The following is a 19138-nucleotide window of genomic DNA, read 5'->3' as shown; positions in this document are numbered from 1 at the left end:
AAAGAAGCCAGCCAAAACCCACCAAAACCAAGATGGCAACAAAAGTAACCTCTGGTCGTCCTCACTGCTACACTCCCACCAGCGCCATGACAGTTTACAAATGCTATGGCAACATCAGAAAGTTACCCTATATAGTCTAAAAAAGAGAGGCATGAATAATCCACTCCTTGTCTAGCATATAATCTAGAACTAGCGATAAAAATGGGCAACCCGCAGCCCTCAGGGCTACTCTGTCTATGGAGTAACCATTCTTTTATTACTTTACTTTCTTTTTTTTTTTTCTTTTTTTTTTTTGAGACGGAGTCTCGCTCTGTCGCCCAGGCTGGAGTGCAGTGGCCGGATCTCAGCTCACTGCAAGCTCCGCCTCCCGGGTTCACGCCATTCTCCTGCCTCAGCCTCCCGAGTAGCTGGGACTACAGGCGCCCACCACCTCGCCCGGCTATTTTTTTGTATTTTTTTAGTAGAGACGGGGTTTCACCGTGTTAGCCAGGATGGTCTCGATCTCCTGACCTCGTGATCCACCCGTCTCGGCCTCCCAAAGTGCTGGGATTACAGGCTTGAGCCACCGCGCCCGGCCTTACTTTACTTTCTTAATAAATTTGCTTTCACTTTGCACTGTGGACTCATCTTGAATTCTTTCTTGCTCAAGATCCAAGGACCCTCTCTTGGGGTCTGAACTGGGACCCCTTTCCCATAACAGGACCATGTCAGTCTACCTCTTTTCAATGGCACCATCTGTGTGGCAGCTGTAGGATCAAGGGCATTGGGATACAGGAGTCTGCTAGTGACTAATCAGATCCTCTGTTCTCTCTGTAGGGGTTCTGGAAGCAGGACAGACTCCACTGGACTGAGTAAATCCCTGGTGCTCAGTCATAATTCAGCCCAAAGAGAAATACTAGATTATCATTAGTCTGGGTAGGTTAGGGCTAAAGATTAAATACTAAAGAGACATGGCCTCACTTGTGCCTCCAGGTCAAGTAATGAGCCTTACCATTATCATCACTATTATAATACTTTTTAAATCTCTGCCGATCAAGGCTCAGGAGCAGGCCCACACTTTCTCAAGGCTGAAATTCACTTATTTATTCGTTCAACAAATATTTCTATAACGTCTGCTATGTGTTTGGCACCAGAGTTATAATATTAGAAGAGAAAAAAAAACAAAAAGTCCTTGATCTCAGTAAGTTTACATGCTGGTAGGGGGAGACAATAATGGTAGATGCCAGGAGGGAGTCGTGTGTGTGTGTGTGTGTGTGTGTGTGTGAGAGAGAGAGAGAGAGAGAGAGAGAGAGAGAGAGAGAGAGATACTAGGTGGAGAAACAAAGCAGAGTAAAGTATCAGAGAGTAACAGTGGGGAGTGCATTTTACATGAATGGTCAAGGAACGTGTTTCTGAGCAGGGATCCCAAGTAAGTAGGAAGTCGTATTGAAATCTAAGGAAAAGCATTTTAGGCAGAGGGAACACCAGGTGCAACATCCCCCAAGTGTAAGCTTGCTTGGCAGTTTCAAAAATAATAAGAAGGCCAAGCACTATGGCTCACACCTGTAATCCCAGCACTTTGGGAGGCCAAGGCAGGTGGATTGTTTGAGGCCAGGAGTTCAAGACCAGCCTGGCCAACATGGTAAAACCCTGTTTCTACTAAAAATACAAAAAAAAAAAAAAAACTTAGCCAGACGTGATGACACACATCTGTAGTCCCAGGCACTCGGGAGACTGAGGCACAAGAATCACTTGAACCCAGAAAGCAGAGGTTGCAGTAAGCCAAGGTCATGCCACTGCGCTCCAGCCTGGGTGACAGAGCGGGACTCTAACTCAGAACAAAAACAAACAAGCAATAATAGGGGAGTATGACTGTATCAGAGTGAGCAAAAGGAAGAACAATAGAAGCTAAAGTCAAAGTGGTGGTGGAGGCCAACCATGGTCTTGCCTGTCATGGAAAGGCTCCGTATTTCACTCCAAATTAGATGGGAATTTCTGGAGGGCTTTGAAGCAAAGAAGAGTTCACATACTGAAGTGACCTACAATTTTAGAAAGATAAATGTGCCTCCTGTGTGGAAAATGATGTTGGCAACAGTGACACCTGCCAGGAGACTATTGCACTAAACAAGACAAGAGGTGACCGTGGTTCAAACCAGGGTGTGGCAGTGGAGAAGGTGAGAGGTGCTCAGATTTTGGATGTATTGTGAAAGTTGAGCCAGTAAGTTTTGCTGCCATATTGGAGAGAGAGGAGTCAAGGATAAAGTCAAGGTCGAGCTAGATTTCAGTTTTTAAGAAGAGAACATTTTTGTTCACTCCAATTTCCAAAGATCCCTGGAGAAGGTTGGCCAGCCTGGCAGGCCTCTCACCAAGGGAGAAGCAATCAGGACCAAACTGGAGTCAAGGGCTTGAAGGTATCACACAATGAGAAGGATCAAAGGAAGGATTGATTCATTAGCTCAAAGAGGCATGGCCTCAGCAGTATGGGAGATGGCTGGGAGGTGATTGATGTGAATACTTCCACAGTTTTTCAAATCTTCCCTCAAATTACCAAGCTTTCAAAATGCTGTGTGTGATCAAATTTTCGTGGATGTGGACTTGGTGCCCAGTCTGTTGTTGGGAATTTGAAGAGATCAATAGGAAGTCTTTGGACTCTCAGGAGCCATAAAATTGGGGATTCTGGCCACATTTAGCCAGATATCCCCAGAGCAGGGCCCCTGCCTGCCAACATCAGAGTTCTTAGGTGTATTTACTCTCATATTTTATCTAGCTGTCTGATATAGTTTTGATATTTGCCCCCTAAAATCTCATGTTGAAATGTAATCCCCAATGTTGGAGGTGGGGCCTGGTAGGAGGTGATTGGATCATGGAAGCTGAGTTCTCATGAACAGTTTAGTGCCATCCCTTGGTGCTGTCCTCACCATAGTGAGTGAGTTCATGCAATATCTCACTGTTTAAAAGTGTGTGGCACCTCCCTCCTCTCTCCTGCTCCTGCTTTCACCATGTAAGATGCTTGCTCCTGCTTCATCTTCTGCCATGAGTAAAGCTCCTTGAGGTCTCCCCAGAAGCAAAGCAGGTGCTGGCGCCGTGCTTCCTGTACAGCCTGCAGAATCATGAGCTAATTAAATATTTTTCTTTATAAATTATAAATTACCCAGCACCCATAATGACTATGTGAATTTCATTCATTTCTTTATAAATTACCCAGACTTAGGTATTTCTTCATAGTAATGCAAGAATGGCCTAACATGGTGTCCTCACCAAACTGGTAGGCCTCTTGAAGACAGAGAAGGCTTTACACTTTTTTAGACCCTCAAGGACTTATACATGCTCCATACAGAGCCCTCCACCTGAACCTCATTGGATTACATTAACTTGGATTCTATAATGTTTATGGAAATTTTAGTTTGTAGTCTACTTCCTTCATTAGGAGTTTCCCATTAATTTGAAGTTTCCTAGAAGCAGATCCCGAGACAAGAATTAACATGCAAGTAGTTTACTTGGGAGATGATCTTAGGAAGCACAGGAGGGGAGTGAGAAAAGGAGCCAGTATAGGGGCACGCATGAGCACGGTGCTGCTTCAGACAACTGGAAGCTGAGTTCTGCGGGCAGTTGTCCCATAGGAGGGAGAGGAAGACAGAGCATATACACAGATTCCCACCTGTCATTAGTTCTGGGATACTCCCTAGACTCTTAAGTCCAGGCACTCCAGCTTGCCCTGTACATGGGCCAAGAAAATTCAAAGAATGTCCTCAAACAGAGTCACAGGTGCTTGTAGAAGTGAGGGAATAGTGTACCAAGAGAATGGTGTATCAGGGCATCAAGAGCAACTGCTAAACGAATTTTCTTCCCCTCTTGTTTTTAAGTGATAAAGAAAATACTGGCCCCACAGAATAACTAAGAGGAAGGCTGCATCAATTCTTATTCTCTTTTTTTCCTTTTCCTTCTCCTTCTCCTCCTCTTCTTCCTCTTCCTCTTCCGTTTCTTCTTCCTTTTCTTCTTCTCTCTTGCCCTACACCATGCATCCCTCCTCCACTTTCCTTGGTGTTTGCCTTATGTCTGAGCAGCTTTTCATGTGATCATGGATCAATGGCAACAAGGCCACCAGTGCAATTTCGGCTTTATATCATCTTCATCTTCAGCAAACCCAGAAGAAAGAGCTCTGCTTTCCCAAAAGCTTCAGCAAATGTCTCATTGAACCAGCCTAAAATACTCACCTATGCCTGGTAGGGGCCATGGAGACAAAATAAGCTGATTTGAAATCTGGGAATATGTGCCCACCCCAGAGCCTCAGAGGTTGGAGTTAACTCCACAGTAACAACATAGGTAAGGCCAACAACAAAGAAAATTTAATGAAAAAAATCATCCATCACAGTAATGCAAGAACTGCAACTACTCAACCAAGGCCCAATCAGAAGGTTTTCAACCAGATGAATTCCTCAGCACACCTTCAGATTCTCCTTTAGCCAGTCCCAAGCAAAGCGTAAGCTCCTGTATTTCAGTCTATTGGAGAATGGAGTTACATGGTCTCTCATTCTTACTAGTGCGTGAAGGCAGCTTCCCAGTTGGACCTAGATCATTTCTCTAACATCTCCTTCTGTCTTCTCTGCTCTAGTTGGGAGGTGGCTTCCAAGAACCCAGCCTCCCTTTTCACCAGCTTTTTCTCTTCTGGGAGTACCTTGGGCCAAATGTTCTTTGAGTCTTTGGCCAGTCTTACTGAACTCTTTCCAACTCCTGTTTAATTCCTTCAATGGGTAAAAGTGTTCCAGATTCAGGATGAACAGATGGATGCTTGAGAAATGAAATTCACATCGTCATTATGGGCATGTGGTACTCATTGCAAGGTCAGATTATAGAATCAGGCTATAGGAGACCCCCTGCCCTATACAAGATTTGGGGGATCATGGCCCTCAGGGCTCCACCTATGGGTAGGCTGCTCCTGGGGACCCACTTTCTCATTGCTGGTCTCCTTGAGGCAATGGCACTTGTTTCTGGAATATTTGACATTAGACGCATAGGTTAATCTAATGGCCAGAGTGGTAAAATTAGTCTATGGCCAGAGTGAGGTGCCCTTGAGACCAGGAAGTCAGTCTAAGAGGCTGTCAGGGTTCCATCCATGGCCCCAAGGGATGGGGCAAGATTTGGTTCATAACAATCTAATTTATCTCACTGGGAAGCAGATCAAGTACTGCAGCAGGACAGAAGTATGCAGATGTGGGTTTTGCTGGTGGCAGTGGCACTTTCTCCCAGTATCCAAACCACTTTGTAGTAAACTTTCAAATCAAGGCACATCTTTTGGCAATGGTCAGTGCCTAACTAGCTTCAGGGTCTCTCCAAGTTCATTTCAATCACTCTCCTCTTTAGCCAAAGAGCTCTCCAGGCCCACTTGTCCCTTCCCTTGGCCTCAGGCCTACCTCCAAGTCCAGGACCTCAGGTACACTTGGCCCTCTACATTCACTGGCTCCCAGCCCTCGTCATGGGCACCATGAGCCCGAACCATCTCACTGTGCTCTGGAACCCTAAACCCACTGGCTCTCATGTCAGGGTCATCCAGATTCATACACCAAGAGAAAGACTTGAGTGCAATTTTAACTGGGGGTTAGAGGGTAGTGAGAGCAGAAAACATCATGAAAGTGTTGGAAATTGAAAAGGAAAGAGAAGGAGGCCAATAAAGAGGTGAGTTATCAAGCAAGTTACCACTGCAGGCAGCTGGAGCTTAACCCTGGTGAGGAATCCTGGGAAACCTTACAGAGTACACTTCAGAGTTGCCTCACCTGAGGGTGAGGAAGCTCATCCTTCACTGTCAAGTCCGTTTCCTTCTCAGTAGCTCTCAGCACGTGATTGCTCTGCACACAGGGCATACCAGCTCCCCAGCCAGAAAAGGAGCCCCCAGGCAGAGAATCACAACTATTTATTGTAATCAGCTTTGGGTGCAGAGATGAATGCTGCAGAGATGTGGGCAGAGCACCCACAGCATCTGCTAGAGTCCTCATGATCAATATCACCAACACCAATTATGCACTGAGGACTGATCAAGGACTTGGCCCTATGCAGGGTTGTGCCATGGGGACAGGAAGAAGACTCCGGCCCCAGTCTGGAGCAATTTGCTCCCGTGATGGATAGACAAAACTCACACATGCAGCAAGAGTGAGACTCTATTGGATGGCCAACAGCGCCTGGCCTAACAGGTTGCCCTTACAAACATTGGCTATAAGAGACCAAGGATGGGAAGGAAATCCAATGGAGATACAACCACATCTGGGCCTTGAGTAATCTGCAGGAATTGGACAAGCTGCAGAAAAACAGTGGAACGGAGGCACACTCTGCAAGAGTGGGGGGTGAGCAAGGCCAAGGAATGGGTTGAGCAGGCCAAGCCAGCATACAGCTAGCTGAGTGTAGGGCTGGCAAGACCAGTCTAAAACAATTTATTCCACAGCCAAATGTCATTAGCTCCCACTCTGTACAGTGCTGAAAGCTTAGGTGTTGGTTTGATTAAGTATGCATTCTGTTATGGCTATAATTATTTACAGATTAGAGGGTAGAGAAGTATCAGGCAGTGATGGAATGGCAGGGGTTCAGGAAGTTAGATCTGATTAAATAAGTGATGGGGAGCCAATGAAGCTTGTTGAGCAGGAGAGTGGCATGATGAGAGATTGTGATTGTGCCCCTGCCAGGAGGAAATAAAATATCTTCCAATGGCCTTTTATTCCTAGCAAGGCATCTCCTTCTTTCCCCCAGTGAGCACTCACAGTTGGTCCCCTCACCCCACCTCTGCATCTCTACCTGAGGCCAATATCTGACCATGAGGGGCCTCCCCCAGCACAGGGCAGGCTGGAAGTGCCAGAAATTGACTCCTCAGTAGTAGCTCCCACCCAGAGAGGGCAGAAGCTGGTGGAAATACCCCAGCTTCCTCACCCCTCCAGGGGCAGTCCTAAGGCCTGATCCATACATTCGCTCCAAGGGCCCCAGCAGGACTGAGCCCTGGTTGCCCAGCTGCCCATTAATGCCATCTTCACTGGTTTTGCCTCCCTTCCCTGTATCACCTCCCCACTCCTTACAGGGACTCCTGGGATTACCTCCCAAGGAAACTCCTTGGATCCAAACTGTTCTCTGGGTCAAGTAACTATGTAGTGTGCTATACAAAGACAACATGTGCATGAAGCCCAAATACGAGAACTTCCTTGGAGCAGAAATATTCAATAACCTCTCTTCTGGATCCAGGGAGGCTGGTTGGAGGGTTTTTAGAGCAGGTTGGTAAGTTGATGGGGGCTGAAGACAGAACACTAAGAGAGGGAGTCGAATGTTTTCTCTTTTCTTTGATGCAGCAGCACTGGTAAAAACAACTCAAATCCATTCATAAATCACTGTGTTAAGGGAAGAGTGTCTTAAAGTAGAACTTGTCCTGGGCACCAAACCAGTGTTAATTGAGGCAGAGCAAAAATTGCCAGACAGAGATGCAGCACCTGCCTCTTTTTTGTCTATGCTCAAAACTCCGATCCTCCGCCCTGGCACCCATCATGGTTTCTGCAACCTGAGCAGTTCTCACACTATCTGCAGCCACACTCCACTGTGCCCCACAGGCAATCAACATCCAGCACCCTCTCCCCAGGAATCCACACATGATGTTCTTGCGAGAGAAGGCCTGGAAGCCAGGTCATCCTGGTCTGACCCGCTGTAACACCTTTGAAACAGAGGCTGATGGTGCCTGTCCACACCCTTATCTTGCCATTCAAGCATCCCCATTGCCAGCTGCCAGCTGCCAGTACCCACCTCTCTGGCCACCAGAATCTGCTTTGCTGCCTGCAATACAGATTACGAGTGCCGTATGCCCTGGGATCCACTCTCAACTAATGACTGCTAAGAATTGGTAGATAAATATGCAGCTCCCTCTTTGTTCAGATGGGATGGCTTTGAGGCACGTGCTCTACACTGTGTCCCAGGGTGTCCTCATCACACTGAGCCCCTGTTGCCTACATGGGAGTTGGACTGACATGTCCTGTGTGGACTGAATTCCTTTCCCTGCCTCACTTCCCCACTCACAAGCCAGTGTGTCCTGAAATCACCTCTTAAGTAAAGTACTTGCATTCACACCCTGGCCTCAGTATCTGCTTCTTGAGGAGCCTAAGATTGCTCAGGTCCCCTCTCTTCTCAAAGCTTCTAGTTCAGTGTATATCACCCGTGCTCTCAAATGAAGGCGCATGAGACAAGATGAGGTTCAAATTCCTTAATGCGACATACACACTTGTATATTAGGAAAACAATCAAGATTGATTTGATGATGATGAGGGTAATACCATGTTCTGAAAATTTAAATGTCAGTACATGTGGGAACATCATAGCTATTATTTCCGAAGTGTTTGTACAAGTCAGGAGTTTATTATTCTGATTTGATTTGTGTGCCTCCCCAATGAGACATGATTTATCCCAATGGAAAGATGAAGATTTTGAAGTTGAAAGGAATTTGCATGAGGTCACTGAGAAAGTAATTGATGGAGCCAGGATTTAAATCCCATTGACCCCAAATTCTGTTCTCATATTCCTATACACACTGGCTTTCTACAAAAAAAAAAATTTTAAGTATCATTTTTAGGTCAGAATCCTGAATTTGGAGAGACTTGCCTTTTTCTACTTTCCTGCCTTAAGAACACCTACTCACCTTCCACACTCAGCTCAGACTTCAATTCATCATGGAGGCATTCTCTGTCTCCCTGCTGGACCCCAGGCTGGGCTAAAATGCTCAGGGCCCCCACTGGGAGCCACACATGTGACCCAACCCGAGCCCTGCTGTGATTCCTCTTTACTTAGCTGCCTACCCCTCACCTCCCCACCCAACCCTGTGTCCCTAACCCTGGAGCAGAGCCTGCCTGACACATGGGACACAGAGTATCTCTCTTACAAAGGCTTCGGGGAGGTTCCCAGCCATATCTGCCAAAGACCTGGGATGCCTCCAGACGCCACATAGCAAGAGTAATAATAGCAATGTCTCAATAAACCAAGAACAAACTACCATGAACACAGTGTCTCCTTGCACATCTCAGTCAGGAGAAAGAGTAACCATCAGCCATAAGTCCCTTCTCTTTTCTGGGTCACAGTTTCCTCACCTGGTAGAAATGAGGGCATTGGTCTCAATGACTTCCAAAGCCCCCCCACCTCTGGCAAGGAGTGATTCTAAGGATGTCCCAGCACCTCTGGACATCCCAGTGGGAGAAAATACGGTGTAAGCTGTCTTTTTTACCCTCTAGGGACTTACACTGAAATTGGGAAAGCAAGGCTCACAGACATGACCCAAAACAACAGTATAAGCCCAGCTGATTCCAGCTAGAGGAAGTCAGAAAAAAGAATAAATCAGAGCTTTATCTTCCCTTGAGATGGGATTCCTGTGAGTGTGGTTTATTAGCAATGTTCCCGGGCGGGGGGGAATCATAGGGGAGCAGGAAGGAAAGAAGGCCAGGCAAGGGTGTGAGATCAACCAAAGGGCCAGGAAGGGTAACTTTGAATCAGTACTGCACTCCTGCAGTCCTCATCCCAGAGTCATCCTGATTAGGGACAGGGAAGCTGGGGTGTTTATACCCCCATACTTGTCAGTCATTAGTTAAGAGCTACCCCCAGGGTATAGATTCCTACATACTGTACTCTTTGTGCCCAAAGTGGGTTCCAACACAAAGGAGTCTGGGAAATGTGGATCTCTGCAACACAGAGCAGAGGAGGGAAAAGGGCATGAAATGGGTCTGTGAGCAAATCCATGACAGGCATGCCTAGTGTCTTAGGAGACTCAGTAGTAGAGTCATAATGCCTGAGATATGGTTTCCAATTTCCACTTCATGTTTTTAGAAGGTAACTCAGGGTTATTCAAGGAGTTCCCAGGATCTCCTGAATTTAGCTTGCATGTGTCTCCTGAATTGGCTGCATGTGGTTATGAGGCTCCAACATGAATGCCACCCTCTGAACAGGACAGCTGGCTCAGTCAGGCGGTGTCTGCCCAGAAACTGAGGCCCCGGAATTTTCCATTTCCTGAAGTCCCCAAGGCCTGGCATCTTATCACTGGAAAGGGGAACAAGATGATGCATTGCGGATAGAGGTGCAGCAAAAGAGCATGTTTGACTATTGAAGAAAAACCAAGTTAGGCTTCCCTTGTGGTGGCAGGAAAGTGAGCCTTGAGAAAGCTTTTCTAAAAATTGTTAAAATCAAAGAAATAACTGGGTTTCCTCTAAGTTGTTTTGGAACATCAGTCTCCTGGATGCAAATCACTGTAGTGTCTCCATATAGGCAGCATTTGGGGGCAGAAGGGCTGGGGGTGGGAGGCAGGGAACTGGAAGAGCCTCAGCAGACCCAGTACTGGTTGGAGACCTTACAGGGAGCAAGGAAGAAGAGCCTCACTCACCTGCCATGCTGGCTGCCCTGAGAGGCCACATCTGCCACAAATCGTGTCTTGGAATTAAGCCCCACCTGCTAAGGAGTTAGCTGCAGAGAGTGGCAGCAGGGCACAAGCGAGGGCAGGGAGTCCAAGCATGGCCACAGGGTCCCCACTGGTGCCTTCAAGCAAACTGGGACCCCTTTTTTTCACTCCCAGCCCTGGCTTGACCAAGGTTCCAGGCCACCTTTGGGGCATTTCTCCCACTTCCCATCACCTGAAGATTCTACCCTCAAGCCTTAGAGGCCCTGAAGCTGCCAACTCTTCTGCTACACATGCTCATCCAACCCAGCTCACTGGGAATTGGCCCAGACTTTAAGCAACTCCTCCCTCATCCCCACCATTAAAATACAGTGGCTCAAGAGGCAGTAGGTTGTAAATTCTGTTACATTGGGATGTTAGGGAGTGATAATGTCTTTATGTGTTCTTCTATCCTTGCTTGAGAATGCAAGACCTAAGTCAAGTAAAGAAGGTGTTAATGGCAAGACTTTAAGCATGTGACAGGTCAATGGAAGAGATATTTGGGGGTGAAAAGGCCCCTCTGGAGTTATCAGTTAGCAGAGTCAGTGGTTCTAGAACTGGAAGAGTATAGGAAGCACAGCTCCCATTTAATTCTTCTACAAACTCTCTGGACACAGTACAGATGCTCCGCTGGGACCCAAGCCCATCAGGCTCTAGCTGCTGAATGAGACAACTCTACAATAGGAGGAGTCAGGATGGGGACCAGATGTTCAACATCTGCGCCAGCTGATTAACTGGTAATTAGTGTGAAAATTCCCTTTCCTCAGTTCTTAGTGACTTTTTATTGAGATTAAAATCAAGTCAAGGCCAGTTGCAAGAATCTCTCTTTAAAACCCAGAGAAGGCAAGTGCCTCTAAGTGCACAGCCAGAAAAAAATTTTCTTCATATTCTGCTTGCAAGAGCCAAACGAATGCCTGCATTCTGCATGCTTCTTTATTCAAGAAGAAAAGGGCAGAGATAAGCTACACTTTGACTCCTAATCCATGACTTTAAGAGAGGACCTGAAGTCAGGCAATGAAGCCCTATGGACTAGTTCAGGATGACTGATATCACTACCTGATCTCTATAACCAACAGAGTCACCAAGGTGAGGGACCTCCCTCAGCCCACCACCACCATCCTGATAATGGTGGTCTCCCTGTTCATCATTACCACCCCTGTGAGTTTTACCATCTTCTTTCTCTTCATAATGACCATCATTATCATCATCACCAAAGACATCAGTCATCTCCCTCATTCCACTCAACATTGAAGTTTGGCTCAATGTCAACTCTGCTGGGAAATTTTCCCAGCCCATCCTTTCAGGCAAGGTTGGTTGCTCCAAAATGGCATGCTCCTGGAGGGGCTATTTGTGGGTATGTTTCTCCCACCAGGTTGTGAGCTTCTCAAGCACTAAACTTATTTTCAATCTTTGTCTCCCTAGCACCCAGCAAGTGCCTAGAATATGGTAGGTTTATAATATCTACTTACAAAATAAAAGATTGAGTGAGAAGACATTTCAATAACTTGGATCTTAGTTCTGCCTCTGAATCCCATTTGCCCCATCTACACAGCTCTAAACAAACCCATTCCTTCCTCTCCACGAGCCCAACTACATCTGTGGACTTCAGACAATCCATTGTGTCTATGTTCTCTCTCTGGAAGTGGCCAGTTGAAGGTATGGTCTGTCTGGATTATTGGAGGAGAAAGCGAATCTGTAGGAGATATTTGAGAATAAACACCAATAAGGCTTGATAGCAGACTGGATAGAGAAAATGAAGATGAGGGAGGAGCCAGGTGACCAGAAGGCTGCTGCTGACAAAGACAGGCAGCACAGTCAAAAGGAGACCCACAGACAGAGCAGGGAGTTCAGTTGAGAGAAAAATGACTTTGGGAGGTCAGCACTGCTCAGAGAGAGAGTTCAAACAGGTGAGTGAAAATACAAGACTTCTGAAAAGAGAGGGTTGGGAAGGAAATGATGGTAGTCACCCAAGTCCTGGGAAGCCACACCGGAGTGGCTGTGCATTGTTACCAAGACGGCACTGATCAAAGGGACTATGACAATGATTCTGCAAGACAAGGGTGGGAGAGAGGACTGAGTCAGAGAAGGGTTGGGCTCCAGCCCCTCAGAACTCCAGGACACAAGTGATATGCCCACAACTGGGCATGTGGAATTTGTAGTCACCCACATTTAGATAAAAATTGAGAGCATGAAATATTATCCGTGGAGAGTTCTAAGGACAAAAGGGTGGGTGGAGGAGAGCAGCTGGCCTACAGTGGGCTTTGGGAGGGCCACCATACATTGGGGGAAGATGCATGGAGGTAAGGATCCCAAGAATAAGTTGATAGAGCAGTGCCATGTTAGAGCCTGAGGCAGAAGGAAAAAATTACTATGCTGATCCTGTCTTAAATTTTTAATATTTTACTTATGAATTTCTGTATTGATTTTCATTTTTTTAAATATTCTATTAAAATATTATTTATCTTGAGAGACAAGACAGAATATAACAGTTCAAGCACTGAGTCCGAACATCTCAGATTCAAATCCTGGCTCTGGCGCCTCTTAAATGTGCAATCTTAGGCAAGTCACTTCCCTTCCCGAACCCTGGTGTCCTCAGCTGAAAATGAACACCTTCCTGGCAAAGTTGTCACAGTGCCTGCTCAATACAGGTGATTCCTAAAGATCTGCCCCGACGCCTGAGTCCTGAAGGCAACAAGGAAGAAAACTGAAGAAACTGAACAAGGAGAAAAAGTCAGGAGAGGTAAGTAAGGCAGATACAGCCAGGAAACCAGGCTCCTCTCCACATGGGACAGATGGACAGAGCCGAACAGGACTGGGGTGCTCCCTCCACTGTCCGCATTTTACATATACCCTACACTCTATTTTTTTAACATCTGTGACTTCCTTCCGTTTATGTAGGGGGTGGGGAAATCTAAACCTTCGTTTCCCACAAGGCGGGAAAAGCCTCGTGATCAGAGGAGGCTGGAGCCCAGTCCCTCTCTGACTCAGTCCTTTCTCCCTCCCTTGTCCTGTGGAATCATTGTCACAGTCCCTTTGATCAGCGCCCCCTTGGTGACAAAGCAGAGCCAATCTGGCAACTGGGAAGAAGGCAGTGGGGGAGGGAGACTGCCATCACTTCCTTCCCAACCCCCTCTTTCTAGAAGCCTGGAACTCAGCAGCATGTTTTCCCTGGTGGAAAATGTCCATGTTTGGTGTCTGCCCAAAGGAGAATCTCTATGGAAAGTTTGAGAAAGATTCCCTCTGGCTGGGAATGTGAAAAAAGTCTGTGCCTTTCCCATTTGGAAAAAGAGGAGAGAACATACTTGAGACGTGGTTATTTTTGTCTGAGATTCAAAAGGAGCTGACTTGGACAGTGCTCACTTGGCCTCGATTCCCATCGTCTTGTTTGTAAAGGCGATGGAATGAGGCGCACGGAGGTGACGCCGACCCCAAAATGCTCATGTCTCTTCTCAAGAATGTTTTGTTACACTTTCATTAGGTATATCTTACAAACAACAAAGCGCAAAAATCTCAAGAATCTTGTATGAGCAGCTTGATGCATTTTTACATAGGTGTATAACCATATAATTACCACCGAAATCAAGACATAAAACATTTCCAGCACCCCAGAAGGCTCCCCTGTGCCCCTTCCCAGTCAATACTCATCCCCCAAGGCTAACAAAATTAGCTTTGCTTTGCCAGCTCTTAAATGTCATATAAATGGAATCCTGCAGTATGTATGCTTTTTTTTTTCTTTTTTTTTTAATACAGAGTCTCACTCTGCCACCCAGGCTGGAGTGCGGTGGCGCGATCTCGGCTCACTGCAACCTCCACCTCCTGGGTTCCAGTGATTCTCCTGCTTCAGCCTCCCAAGCAGCTGGGATTATAGGCGCCCACCACCACACCCAGCTAAGTTTTGTATTTTTAGTAGAGATGGGTTTTCACCATGTTGGCCAGGCTGGTCTTGAACCCCTGATCTCAGGTGATCCACCTGCCTTGGCCTCCCAAAGTGCTGGGATTCCTTTCACTCAACATAGTGTCTATGAGATTCATCCACATTGTTGCATATTATATTTGTTTGCTCAGGCTGCCATAAAGAAGCACCATAGACGGGTGGCTTAAACAACAGAAATTTATTTCCCCACAGTTCTGGAGACCAGAGCTCTGACCTCGTGGCAGATTGCATTTCTTCTGGGGCCTCTTTCCTTGGCTTGTAGATGGCCGCCTTCTCCCTGCATCTTCACATGGTCTTCCCTTTGTGTCTGTGCCCTAAGCTCCTCTTCTTAGCAGGATACCAGTCATATTGGATTAGTGCCTGCCCTAATGACCTCATGTAATTTAATTACATATTTAAAGACCCTATCTCCAAATACAGTTGTATTCTGAGATACTAGGAGTTAGGGTTTTAACATATGAGTTTTGGAGAGGGACATGATTCAGTCCATAACGTGATAATACTAGTTTGTTCTTCTTTCCTTACTACTGAATTGTATTCCACTGTATGACCAACCCTACAACAAGTTATTTATTTGTTCTCTTATCAATATGCATTCTATCATTTCCAGTTTGGGACTATTGCATATATTGCTGCTATCAACATCTCTAGTACATGTTTTTATTGAACATACATATTCATGTCCTGGGCATGTACTCCCAGGAGTGGAACTGCTGCATCATGATGTAGGGGTCTATGTAGTTTCTGTAGACACTGACAGTTTTCCTGTGTAGTTTTCCAATGTAGCTGTATGCTCCTATGAGCTACATATGAGAGGTCTGGTTGCTCCACACCTTTGCTAACACTAGTATTTTCACTCTCTTTTATTTTAGCCTCTCAAATAATCTTAAAGATGGTTTTAAAGCAAGTCCATCTGCAAAATCTACACTCCTCATGCAGCGTTTGCTATATACATCCATGGATAACCCCAATTTCCTTTGTGCCAAGAACTCTGGCATCTCCCTCCAACCCACTCCTGATCAGGGAGGAAAATTCCCGTTGGGATTTTTAGTGGGAAGTCTCTGCAGGTGGGACAGGCACAGCATGAGGACCTGGGGAAGCCCAGGGCCAGGAAGGAAGTAACTGACTGAGGAGCTAAGAGGACAGGAGAGAGCCAGGCCAGGATGCGGTTGAAAGGGTCGTTGCTGGACACCTGAGGAAGGAAGGCCACAATTGAACCTGTCAGAAAGAGCTTTACAGGAGCCCCTGGAAGTTGTCTGATGATTCCTTGCTGACAGTTCTGGCCAACTTTTGATGAGAAGGAAATCCTCATAGTCCCTGGTATCTAGACACCACCAGTCAGTTTTCAGAGAAGACTCTTCAAAATACCATCATCCTGAAGGTTGTGGATTTAGAACAGATCCTCTGTTCCCCAATTTCCTCCCCTACCCTGCCTGCCCTAGTTCTGGAAACCCCACACACTCTATCATTACCCTGGGTTACGACATTTTCTGGTATCTTCAAACCTTCAAAGAGTGTCTGTGTCTAACAGGAACAGGAAGACGATCATGACTTATCCAGGCCCCCAAGTACAAGTCCAGTTTCTCAGAGCCAGCAGCAGAGGGGCCTATTTGGAAAAAAATATATAAAGCAAATCTTATCTTACTCCTTACACAAGATAAAATCAATTAAAAGCAAATGTTTAAGTGTAATTTAAAAACCACAAAAGTATGAGAAGGGAAGAATTGGTAAATGTATATATAATCCTGGAGGGCAAAGTCCTTTCTAAGATTAAAAAACCCAGAAGCCGTAAGGAAATGATTGATACCTACAATCACATAAAAATTAAGTCCTTTTGAGGGATGAGAAATACTATTAAGAAAGCCAAAAGATGAACAGGAAACTGGGGTGGTAAAATTTGCAACACATGTCAAAGGATTAACCTTCCAAATTCACAAAAAAATCTACACAAAGCTGAAGGAGCCTACCAATTCTATGGGGGAAAAAATGGAGAAGAGGGTAAGAACAGAAGGTTACAAAAGAAAAAAATGCAAATGTCCTGTATACTTAAGACCACCCAATAATAAATAAATAAATGCAAATTAAAACAAGAAGACACCTTTCCAAAAACTAGTTGTACTATCAGGAATATAAACATTTAATGGAAGCCATTGCAATGACAGTCTAGGGAAATAGGCATATGTGCACTATTAGTGTATATTGATAGAATCCTTCTGGAAAATAATTTGGCAACACCACTAAGTTCTATAATTTATACAGCATTCTCTCCAGCAATTCCACAGTTAGCAATTTAACCTCCACACATACTGACAAGAAGTATCTGATACATACATTCAAAATGTTCATTACAGCTCTGCTTTGTGGTAGCAAAAAAAAGAAAAAAAAAAACAGAAGCAATTTAAATTTTAACTAGTAAGGAAGTGGGCAATAAATTGTGGCACATGTATTGTAACGAATACTATATGCCTGTAAAAAGAAAAGAATTAGGCAGACTTTTATGTAATGATATAAATAAATCTCCAAGCTATATTAAAGAATACAATTCACTGAAAAATAAGTAAGCCTTGATATAAATAAAAAGCCCAAGAGTATAACAGAAATGGTTTTATCTACAAACAAACACTCAAGACACCTCAGTAACAGTGGCTTAAACAATAAGGATGTTTAATCATCTCACAGAACAAGAAACACAGATTGGGAACCCAGGGTTGGTAATGAAATCAAGGACCTATCTTTCTGCTCATGATCGTCTTCCTGTTTCTGCTAGACACAGACACTCTTTGGAGGTTCAAAGATATCAGAAAATGTCATAACCCAGGGAATGACAGTCTGTAGGAGGTTTCCAGCATTAGGGCAGGCAGGGTAGGGGAGGAAATAGAGAAGTAGAGGGTCTGTTCTAAATCCACGACCTGCTCAGAGGATCACTTGCTGTTACAAGATGGCTGCCTCTACTGCAGGCACCATATCCATACTCAAGGAAAGAAAAAGGTGGAAGATCTAATACCAATGACCACTCTTCACATGCCCATCTCTTTCATCTCATTGGTCAGAACTGTGTTCTTGACCACCCCCACCGCCATCTAGTTGCAAGAGTTTCTGGGAAAGTGAGTATTAGCAAAAAAAAAAAAAAAAAAAAAAAGGAATCTATTACCATGCTTGGCTTAACCAATCATGATTTGTCTTCAGAGGCTGGGCACTTTGCCACTCTAAACAAACTCCTCAACAGGGTTTATCTGGGTGCTAGCCCATATTTTGTTAGAATTACAATTCATTAATTTAAGCCTAACTGTAAAAATATTTTAAATGAATGGGCAATGAACCATCTACACACTAGGGGTTTGGCCATCTGGTTGGCTTTACTGAGAGCCAATGATAGATAATAACTTATGTTAGTGACCCCAGGTGGGGCAACTTAGAAGTTCTGCCACCAGAGAAGATGGAAAAGCAATTCTCAGGTCTGTTTTAAGCTCCTATATCACTCCCAAAGGACTACCAACTGGACCCCAAATTTAACAATAGCCCCGTCTTTTTTGAGTACATAATTACCATAAGACCTGGGTCCAGGTCTCCTCCTTCAGGAGGCCGGGACTTCCCCTAGGGCACAGGTGGGTTACCCTGTCCGTGGTGCTGAGCGCCTCAGGTGATTTTTTTTTTTTTTTAACTTAGCCCGAGCTACTGACTGGCGCCCCCTGCTGGACAAAGAAGTGATCCCACAAAACGCACAGGACTGGGGCAGGATCTGGGGCTCTTGCTGGGCTCCCACTCTTTCTAGCAAGTCTCTTCACTTTAAGGGAACTCCGCTCCCTCATTTGTAAAGTGGGTCAGGGAATCTATAAACTGAAAGGCCCTTTCCAGGTCTTCCAGGAAGTCGTTCCAAACATTCTCCCTCCATCACAGCCTCTGTGGGATTCACTTTCAGAGTGGTCCGACACACCTGGATTCAAATTCCAGCTCCTCCATTACAAGCTCTGCGACCTTCAGAAGTTATTTAACCCCTCTGGATTAATTTACTCGTTTAAATAACAGAAAAAAATAATAATACTTCTGGGGAGAGGAGGTTCACCTGGTTTCTACTCTAACATGGAGTCCCAAGTGGCCTCCACATTGTCAAACCCAGTGGGCACTCCTTTGTCCTCATCTTACCTCTTTGCACATCTGACAGAGTCCCTCACATCCTCTTCTTGTCTTTGAAGCTCGTTTATCCCCTTCTTTGACCCTCCTGGTTTTCTCCTCCTTCCTCAATCACTGCTTGTCATTCTCTCATTTTCTCATTCCCTCTCCTGGAATTTTTTCTGCAATTACCCTTTAAATGTCAATGTTTTTAATCATATGAAAAGATGCTCAACCTCACTCAAAATAAGAGGAATGCAAAATTAAAACAATGCGAAATCATTTTCCACTAATTGGATTAGCAAACCATGAAGAGTTTGGCAGCAGGCTGTAGGCAGTGATGTAGGGAAACAGGCATATTCGTGCACTGTGGAAGTGCCCTGGCACAACCCCTTTGGATGACAATTTGGCACAGTCAAAATTTCAAATGTCTGGGAGTATTTAATCCAGCAATTTCATTTATAAAAATTGGTACTAGAGATAAAATCTACTAGACATCTACCCAGTGTCCATTCTCACCTTTACAACAAAACCTGATTTTGTTGGCAAAAACAATGAGCCCAAATAAAAGACAACTCCAAGTCTCCCTTGAGATAGGAACAGTTGCTCGACACAGGTCTGGCCAATGAGATATAAGCAAAAATTATTTGGAAAGCTTCCAGAAAATCTTAAAAGGATATGACAGA

This window comes from Macaca nemestrina, chromosome 15 (assembly GCF_043159975.1).
Source record: "Macaca nemestrina isolate mMacNem1 chromosome 15, mMacNem.hap1, whole genome shotgun sequence".
NCBI classification, from domain to species: Eukaryota; Metazoa; Chordata; class Mammalia; order Primates; family Cercopithecidae; genus Macaca; species Macaca nemestrina.
Note: the sequence above shows the minus strand (reverse complement) of the source record.